The 9,188-nt window shown below is 47.1% G+C and overlaps 1 long non-coding RNA gene and 1 other non-coding gene across 2 annotated transcripts; one reads left to right on the top strand and one right to left on the bottom strand.

Annotated features, from left to right (window-relative positions):
* Positions 1-590: 590 nt before the first annotated feature.
* On the bottom strand, positions 591-5,447 carry LOC103598186. The gene is made up of 2 exons (XR_551180.1): positions 5,233-5,447; positions 591-887 (listed from the first exon to the last, which is right to left on the bottom strand). It is a non-coding gene; the product is annotated as an uncharacterized LOC103598186 (long non-coding RNA).
* Positions 5,448-5,742: 295 nt separating this feature from the next.
* Positions 5,743-5,814, top strand: TRNAW-CCA. The gene has a single exon. It is a non-coding gene; the product is annotated as a tRNA-Trp (tRNA).
* The last annotated feature ends 3,374 nt before the right edge of the window (positions 5,815-9,188 follow it).

Below are 9,188 nucleotides of genomic sequence, written 5' to 3'. Positions count from 1 at the left end.
ATATTTTACACATTTTAGAGTCGAGGAAACTGGCAAAGAAAAGTTGGGTGACCTGTTCAAAGTCACACAGCTAATAGGTAGCAATGACTAGACTCAAGCCCCTGTCTTCTTGACACCAATCACTTCTATATTTTACACATTTTAGAGTCGAGGAAACTGGCAAAGAAAAGTTGGGTGACCTGTTCAAAATCACACAGCTAATAGGTAGCAATGACTAGACTCAAGCCCCTGTCTTCTTGACACCAATCACTTTGGCGAACTTTCTGGCAAGACTTTTCTTACCTATATTGCTGAAGACATTTTGAGTCCATAATTAAATTCTGATAACAATAAGGACAAGGCTCTCCCCTTTACAGTTAAAATCATACACCAGCTTGGAAGACAGCTGTTTTTGTTCCAAAAAAAGACTGCATCGTTTCCATCTAGCTGTGGATGGAATCTCAAAGCTCTGTCTGCCATCGAGGCCTCTCTCTGCATGCAGCCCGCACTCACCATCAGCTGCATTCTGCGCACCCTAGGAAGCACGGCCTTCAGGTTGAGTAAAGTACTGGGTCTGGATCTCTAGGATGAAAAACATCTCCAGAGACAAGTTCAGCCAAAATTGTCACACGGGGCAAAAAAGCCACATTTATTGTCACATAGGGACTGGCTACAGGGGACCCTTGTCCCTTGCTAGCTGCAACCACAGCTGTTACCCCAACAGACGTAGAACTTTCTGCTCCCAGCATTCCATTTCTCCAATGTAAAACTTCTCCTGTCTTTTCAGACCACTGAACGTATGTGGCAGGCTCCTAATCAGACAGACCACTGGAAGATATTCAGGCCCTGACCTGGACAACTTTTCGTAGGTTTAATCCGAACCTGAATCATGTCTTCAAAAATACCAGCTGCAAAAAAGAAAGAAAGAAAAAGGTGGCAGGCGGAAGGACAGAGGGGAAAGATGGAGCAATTGTTTCCACTTGTATTCCTTTGGATTTTCCTATTTTCAGAGAGGGTTTCTTTCCTATTAAGGGTTTTGAGGCACAACACAAAGAATAAAAACCTGACATCAAACAATATCATCATAAAAATCTAAATGCCTAAAGTTCACAAACTCCCAAATCTGCATTTTTTACCTCTACGTAGCAGCCAGACAACACTTTGCTCTCCTTATCACAGACTTCGGAGTGGCATTTTTTTGTCAGTTAATCCAGAGGTTGCAGTTTAGGGGGGGTCTGCCTTCTGACTGAAGCTCTGAAGGAAGCCACACCAGCTCCCAGTATTTCTCAAGAAAATTGAAAATGTTCCATCAGTTTCAATGGTGTTTTCCCTTTGAAGCTGTTCTTGGGACTTAGAAGAAGGATTTTCTATTACAGTGCACAATGTGAAACAGAAATTAGTTTTCTTTCCTTTAGGTTGCATATCTGTCAGGAAGGAGGTTAGCAGGGAAGGGGAGAGCAGGAGAAGCCGATCCAGAGACTTTGCTGCTAGAATCTGGAATCATCTATGGATTGGATTCACTCACAGTTGAGACTTGTGCTTGAAGCAGGACAGTAGGGATGGATAAAAAACAAGTGGGGGGAAATGGAATGTGTACTGCATGCTGTGGCATACCCCAGACACAGCCCTCAGATCCTCCTCCGAGGAAGAACTTGCTACCCAGCCACAGGAGGGCAGCTAGTGGACAACCTCCAGCTGTCAGCCTTTGCCCACCTCAGCTTTCAAGTCAATGTCACCATCCCCCTGGCCTGTGACTGAGCAAGGTGGTGGCATAGGGAGCCATTGTCATGGGACATGGGATTTCTTTCTTAGAACTCCCCACCAGCTGGCAGAGACTGGGTCAGGTGTACATCAGCCTGACAGCCCCCCTCCTAATGGGCTGCCCCCATCTCCTCTCACATGTGTTATTCCCCAGACACACTCACTGCCTCAGTAGATCTGAAGAACCCAGCCTGCAGTCGTGAGGCTGTTTCCCCAACCTACTCCAGTGGCAGCACGCTTTGCCCTTGGGTTCACTTCCTGCTTGGAATTTTTCACCTAAGGAATGTGTAAGTCTGAAAGACAGAGGACATCTCCAATGGGCTTTGGGGAGTTGGAACAGTTTCAGCCCTTTAGAAAACAGGAGCCAAGTAAGGAATATTTTTGGCTAACAAATACAGCAATTGCCCAGGTCTAAGATACTAAACTAAGCAGAGACTGAGAAGCCATACTGTGTGTTTTCCTCCATGATGGGGCAGCCTCTCCGTGTCATCCCTGCAGCCCTCCTCCTGTGATTTCTCACCTCCACACCCCTTCATTCCAGTAGCCTCGGACATTCACTCAAAAGGGCAAGAGCTCACTGACATCAGCGCCCTGCATCACTCCCTTGTTGTAGTTCAGTCTAGACTGAACTTGTACAGTGGAACTCAAGGTGGCTCCAGTGCTTTGTTATTATAAATGCAGTTTTGATGAAAATCTTGGAAGGTACATCTTTGCATTCATCTTTAACCGTTTCTTTAGTACACATTCTCTAGAAGAGAAAATGCTTGGACAAAAGCACTTAAAAAACATTCGTCACATTACAATCCAAAAAGCGAGTCCTAATTTCTGTTCTTTTCCAGTCTTGCATGAGAATATCAACTTCCTCATACCCTTGCCAATGTTGGTAATTATCCTTTTTTTTGTATTTGTTAATTGGACACTGTTCTTAATTTTGAAAGTTTCTATATTCTACAGAAGTTTAAAAAACATAAGGTTTAGTGCTCTCTGGCAGCACAACTAAAACTGGAGTGATACAGAAAAGATTAGAATGGTCCTTGACCAAGGATGACTTGCAAATTCATGAAGGGTCTCATATTTTTAGTATATGTGTATCAAAACACATTGTACCCCATAAATATGTACAATTATTATGTGTCGATTGAAAATAAAAATAATTTTAAAAATATGGTTTAGGGGCCGGCCTGGTGGCGTACTGCTACAGTGTGCCGCTTGGGAGCGCAGCGGCGCTCCTGCTGAGGGTTCGGATCCCACATACAGACCGGCCGCTCACTGGCTGAGCGAGGTGCGGACGCAACACTGAGGGTTGCGATACCGTTGCCGGTCCCGGTCCGGTACGGGCGCGACACTGAGGGTTGCGATCCGTTGCCGGTCATGAAAAAAGACAAAAAGGAAAAAAAAAATATATGGTTTAGTATTTCCATATACGAGTTTTAAAATAAGGTAGCAGTTCTTTACCATTTCTGGGCAGCAGCAGAACTGCAGCGGGTCGCAGGGCCTGGAAGAGGGTGAGCTGTGAGCACTCTCCCAGCATAGGATGCAAGGGGCCACCAAAAAACTCAGCAGTCTGGATGTATTGAAAATAATGCAATATTTCTAAAAATAAAAATGATTGCAAAAATCCCTGATGAAGAAGGTATCAAAGTTTTAAATAAGACTAGATTCGACCCAGTACAACTGTAGGCCTGCCTCACTGCCCCTAGTCCTTGCCCTAGTAAGTAGCATTCTTTTTAGAAGGTGAACAAAAGTAACGTCACTTTGTGACTCATCCACCATGTTGACTCCTACTTGACCTCATTCCTCTGTTTCCTTGAGCAGTTATACATCTCCCTTTGGACAAGCTGTTAAAAGGGACATGGGTTTCTGGGAGTGAACGATTTATTACAGCAGCTGGTGTGAGTGGTCTGAGTATTAACATCACAAGACCCCTTGCCTCGTGGATCACAAGACACCTGGTGAATAATGTTATCAACTTGATTTTCTTAAGATGTTTCCTTGAAGTTATTTTCAGTAACGGGCTTTTGCTATATAAACATTGTCTGACCTTAGAGAGCTAGAGCATCCGATTCCACACTGTTTGTAAGTCACTCCCATTAATAAATACCTGATTACTGAATGGACCTGCCCACTTCCTTCTTTGGTCTCAAAGTACCTTCTCAATGTGGAAGGTATTATACTTTAACCCCTTCCTCACACAATTCTAGTCTTTAAAGGGACTCTGCAGGAGTTGCTCATCTGCAGGAGTCACCTGCTCTAATCCCTTCATTCGATCACATCACCATACCTGTAGTTTACTGGCATGCCCATATCCTAGAGCAAAAGGTAGTTTTTGGTTTACATCTCAGGAGAAAAGGGACCAGGACATCACAGGTGTGTCCCCAAACCTGAACAGGGGGTTAAGAATAGAGTAGCACTGGTCTCTCCTTGAATATGAGGCATTCCTTCCAGTAGATTTCGGACGCTCAGCGCTGTGGTGGCACTGGCCCTCACAGTTACTTCGCTGTGTGGCCGCGAATGGAGGGCTTCAAAGGGGAGAAGGGAGTCTGAACGTGACCAGCCTGAACTTGAATCCAACACACCTCTCCCCAGCTCCCCCATTCCTTCCCCCCACCAGGGTCTAATTCACCCTGGGTCATCAAAAGCAATAAGGAGGTGACTTACATCTCTGGCCACCTGCAGTTGGAACCAGCAATTCCCTCCCTGCACAGAGATAGAGCCTTCTGGTCCCCGCTTTTCTGACAGCCTGGGGGCAGCCACCTGAGGACTCACAGTCAATCCCAAATTCCTACTCCTCACATCTGGGCACAAACACAAGAACTGCCAGACTCCTTTCCTGTTTGACACGCCAGCGGTGGCCTGGGGAGCCCTCAGAAGCTCTGGCATCTGGTAGCAGACACCCCTCCCCGCTGCAGGCTTCACTGGAGCCCCACACACGGTTCCTCCTTTCTTTCTGCAAAGACTGGGGCTCATTCCAGATCTTTCCTTTTCTAAAAGGCATCAGGCCCTCTGAGTGTAGTATTTATTGAATTAAGATTGATGCTCCATGTTCTTAAACGGACCAGAATAGTGCTTTACCTTTCTTATTTAATGAATTTTTAAGCTTGAGATTTTTTCACTCATGTATTTAATAGTTTTATCTTTCTTATTTAGCAGGAAGAAAAAAGTACTGTCCAAAAGTAGGGATTTAAGATTCCCACCAAGTGGAAAACGAGCTGCTTAAAATCACTTAGTAAAGGGCCGGCCCGTGGCTCACTGGGGAGAGTGCGGTGCTGATAACACCAAGGCCAGGGGTTAGGATCCCATATAGGGATGGCCGGTTAGCTCACTGGGAGAGCGTGGTGCTGACAACACCAAGTCAAGGGTTCAGGTCCCCTGACCGGTCATCTTAAAAAAAAAAAAAAAAAAAAATCACTTAGTAAAAAGCATTAACTCAAATATATGGGCAATGTAACAAGTGAAAAGATGTACAGAATGTCATGTGCGACATACTCCCACCTGAAGGATGAGTTTGAGGTGACCGGGAGGGGGAGGCCAAGGTCGTCTTTCAGGACCCCTGGCGCCGGACACACGAGCCTCCGCACTCGGCCTCCTGCAGCGCGGTCCGTCCGTGGAAAGGTCACCACGTGCCCGCGCACACGGGAGCCCCGAAGCCGAGGACGCGCGGCACATGGAGACGTGGCGGTCATCTCGGGACGGCGGGATTTCCGATCTTTCCAATTTTCTCCCGACACTGTCCTGACTTTCCGTCACACGTTAGCTTCTATAGTTAAAAAATGAACGTGTTCGTTTCTGAGGCCGTTTCCGGGCTGAGGGCGCGGCCCGCGCGTGTCCCGGTCCCCGCGGCAGCGCCGCAGCTCAGGCCCGAAAGGTGCCCCGCGGGCGTCCGGGGGGAGCGAGACTCGATCTGGGCGCAGGCGCGGGCCGGGGGCGGGCGTCCCGGGCGCTCCGAGCCGCGGGCCTGCGGCCGAGCGAAGCCTTTAGCGGCGCAGAGTCCCCGCTCGCTGCGACCTCGTGGCGCAATGGTAGCGCGTCTGACTCCAGATCAGAAGGTTGCGTGTTCAAGTCACGTCGGGGTCAGGCCGGCTTTTTTCTTCGCCAACTATACGGGAATCGAGTGAGCGGAGAGGAAGTCGTCAACGGGGACGGGGGCCTCCTGTCGCGTCTGCTGTCCCCCCAACGCGGCTCGCAGCGCCGCTCGTTTTTCCTGTCACTGGGAATGGAAACGCGCGACCGCGAGGCGGCGCTTCCTCCTGGGGACCGGCAGGTGGCGCACCCCGTCCCGCAAGGCCACGCCAACCCCCTCCCGCCCCTGAGTCAACGGAGCCGGTCCCCGACCTGGTCTCCCGCGGCCCGGACATGGCCTGTCCCCTCTGGGAAAGGCTGGCGTCTTCGGATGCGAGTCTCCTCCGTGCTGGCCTTGAACTCCTGTTTTCTCTGGGCCGCACTTTAAGGGACTCCCAGTTTCTCAGTGATGGTCCCTCTGGTGTCACTTCTGTCACGCTTGGATTGTCACCCACTCTCTGCCTTCAGTAGTCTCTGTTAATAGTTTTAATCTCTGTAAGTTGCATAAAAAAAGAAAGTTGTATAAAAATTTTAAACACTGTACGTTAATAAAACACTGTATATGCTTAAAAACACTGTTCAAACCATACTGTGTATGTTATAAATAAATCCTTAATATGTAGCCGTAGTAAAATATGGATAAGAATTATACAGACCGACTCTAGGATAGCGGTTACCTCTGGGGAACGAAGAGGAGGAGACGGAGGCAGAGTCTTACTTTTTTTCTCTTTAATAAATAATAGTCAAAATGTTAACACTTGTTAGATCTGGTTAGAGAGTTCATAGGGTCTATTATCATATATGGGCTTCAGGTCTGAAGTCACTCCACCATCGTGGTCCAAAGTCCCCAAGCCAAGAAATTAGTCTCCCAGGTTAGTGGACCTCACAGCATGCTGGCAGAAGTGGAGGCCAGTTCCCTCTGAAAGAAATACACCCTCACAACAGGCCTGCTGGGTTTCCCACATACGAAATCCCAGTCAAAATTTACTCACAGTAAATTTTAAAAGAAAATAAATAACAGAAAAGACCTTATAAGTGAGTAACAGCGAAAACAGTAGACAGGGCCGGCCCGGTGGTGCACTGCTACAGTGCGCTGCTTGGGAGCGCAGCGACTCTCCCCCCGAGGGTTCAGATCCCACATACAGACCGGTTCCCGCTCACTGGCTGAGTGAGGGGCGGGCACAACACCGAGGGTTGCGATCCCATTGCCGGTCCCGGTCCGGTACGGGCGCGACACTGAGGGTTGCGATCCGTTGCCGGTCATGAAAAAAGACAAAAAGGAAAAAAAAAGAAAACAGTAGACAGNGGTTGCGATCCGTTGCCGGTCACGAAAAAAGACAAAAAGGAAAAAAAAAAAAAAAGACAACAGTAGACAACAGAATCAGATCCACAGACTCCAGACACAGGATGGGGGTTATCAGATACAGAATACACAATGGATATGTTTCATCTTTAAAAAAAAAGGGGGTGGGGGGGTCCAAAAACTTGATCACAGAACAAGGGATAATAAAAATGACCAGGTAAGTCTTAAGTAACTAAAAAACCTAGATTTAATATATGAAATTGGAAACAACGGGTATATTAAACAACAGATTAGACAGAGCTGGAAAAAAGAATAAATGAAATGGAATATTGTGATGATTCAAATGTGTCCACAAATTCTTTGACACTCCCTTTAAAAGGTGGCGCCTAGGGCTGGCCATGACTCAGTTGGGATGTGGTGCTGATAACACCAAGGCCACGGGTTTGGATCCTATATAGGGATGGCCGGTTAGCTCACTGGCTGAGCGTGGTGTTGATAACAGCAAGCCAAGGGTTAAGATCCCCTTACTGGTCATCTGTTAAAATAAATAAATAAATAAATAAAAGGTGGTGCCTAATCCTCTGCTTGGAGTGTGGGCTAGACTTAATGACTAGAAGTTATGGGCCATGACTTGGAGACTAGGTCATAAAAGGCTCGGTGGCATTCTGCTTGCTTGCCGTCTGGATCGCTTGCCCTGGGGAAAGCCAGCTGCCTGCTGTGAGAACACGCATGAAGTCCTACAGGAAGTTTCACTTGATGAAGAACTGAAGCCTCCAGCCAGGAGCCACATGAGTAAGCCCTGGTCAGGCTTTCAGATGAGGCAGCCCCAGCCAACACCGTGGTGACACTCTCAGGAGAGACCATGAACCAGAACCAACCAGCTAAGCCACACGCAAATTAATGACCCTCAGAAACAGTGTGAGATAAGAAATGTTTGATGACTTAAGATGCTATGTTTGGGGGGGGAGTCATTTGTTATGCAGCAATAGATAACTAATATAAAGATAGAATTTAAGAAATTACACAGAAGGCAGATAAAGAGACAAAGAGATAGAAAATATGAAAAGTATCGAGATAAAGAAAATAGAATGAAAAAGTCTAATCTAAGCCCAAATGGAGTTCTCTGAAGAAGATCGTAGAGACATCAAGGAAGAGGTAATATCTGAAGAGATGATGGCTAATAATTTTCCAGAGTTGATACAAAGCATGAGCCTTCACTCTCAAGGAGCACAGTACATCCCATGCATGATATGACATGATTAGAAAAAGAAATCCACACCTACGTACGGCATAAGGGAACTGCATGATACAGAAAATAAAGATTTTTAAAACGGTCAGAAGAGAAAAAAATTTACCTACAAAAAAATAACAATTAAACTGAAGCAGAATTATCAGCAGTAACCATGAGAACTAGGAAAGGTGTACTGATAATTCCAAAGTGCTCAAAGAAAATAACTGCAACCTAAAACTATATATTTGTAAAATCCTCTTTCAAGAATAGAGACATTTTCAGGGCCGGCCCGTGGCTCACTCGGGAGAGTGCGGTGCTGATAACACCAAGGCCACGGGTTCGGATCCTATAAAGGGATGGCTGTTTGGCTCACTCAGGAGAGCGTGGTGCTGACAACACCAAGTCAAGGGTTAAGAGCCCCTTACTGGTCATCTTTCAAAAAAAAAAAAAAGAATAGAGACATTTTCAAACAAATGGTATCGCTAATATCCCTCCCTGATGGATTGCCTAATGGATGTACTTCAGGGAGAAGGAAGATGATCCCAGACAGCAGGGGTGTCCTGACTACAGGGGTGCCTGGACTGCAGGGGTGCCCTGACTGCAGAGGTGCCCGGACTGCAGGGGTGCCCTGACTGCAGGGGTGTCCTGACTGCAGGGATGTCCTGACTGCAGGGGTGCCCTGTGGGCCTGGGGGAGCTGGTGGCGGCTCACCAGGAGCGGGCATCCTGTGTGAGTGGTTAGGGGCGCATGTTTGGCTTTCTCTGGGTTTCTAAGTTGGGATTGGGGACAAAAACTAAGAAAGCTTTCAGTATTAATCAAGTGCTGGCTATTTGGGACTCATTGTGACAGGGGTTA

This window comes from Galeopterus variegatus, unplaced genomic scaffold, assembly GCF_000696425.1.
Source record: "Galeopterus variegatus unplaced genomic scaffold, G_variegatus-3.0.2 Scaffold2526, whole genome shotgun sequence".
Classification (NCBI taxonomy): Eukaryota; Metazoa; Chordata; class Mammalia; order Dermoptera; family Cynocephalidae; genus Galeopterus; species Galeopterus variegatus.
The sequence above is the reverse complement of the archived record's forward strand: the minus strand, read 5'-3'. Positions and strand labels throughout refer to the sequence as shown.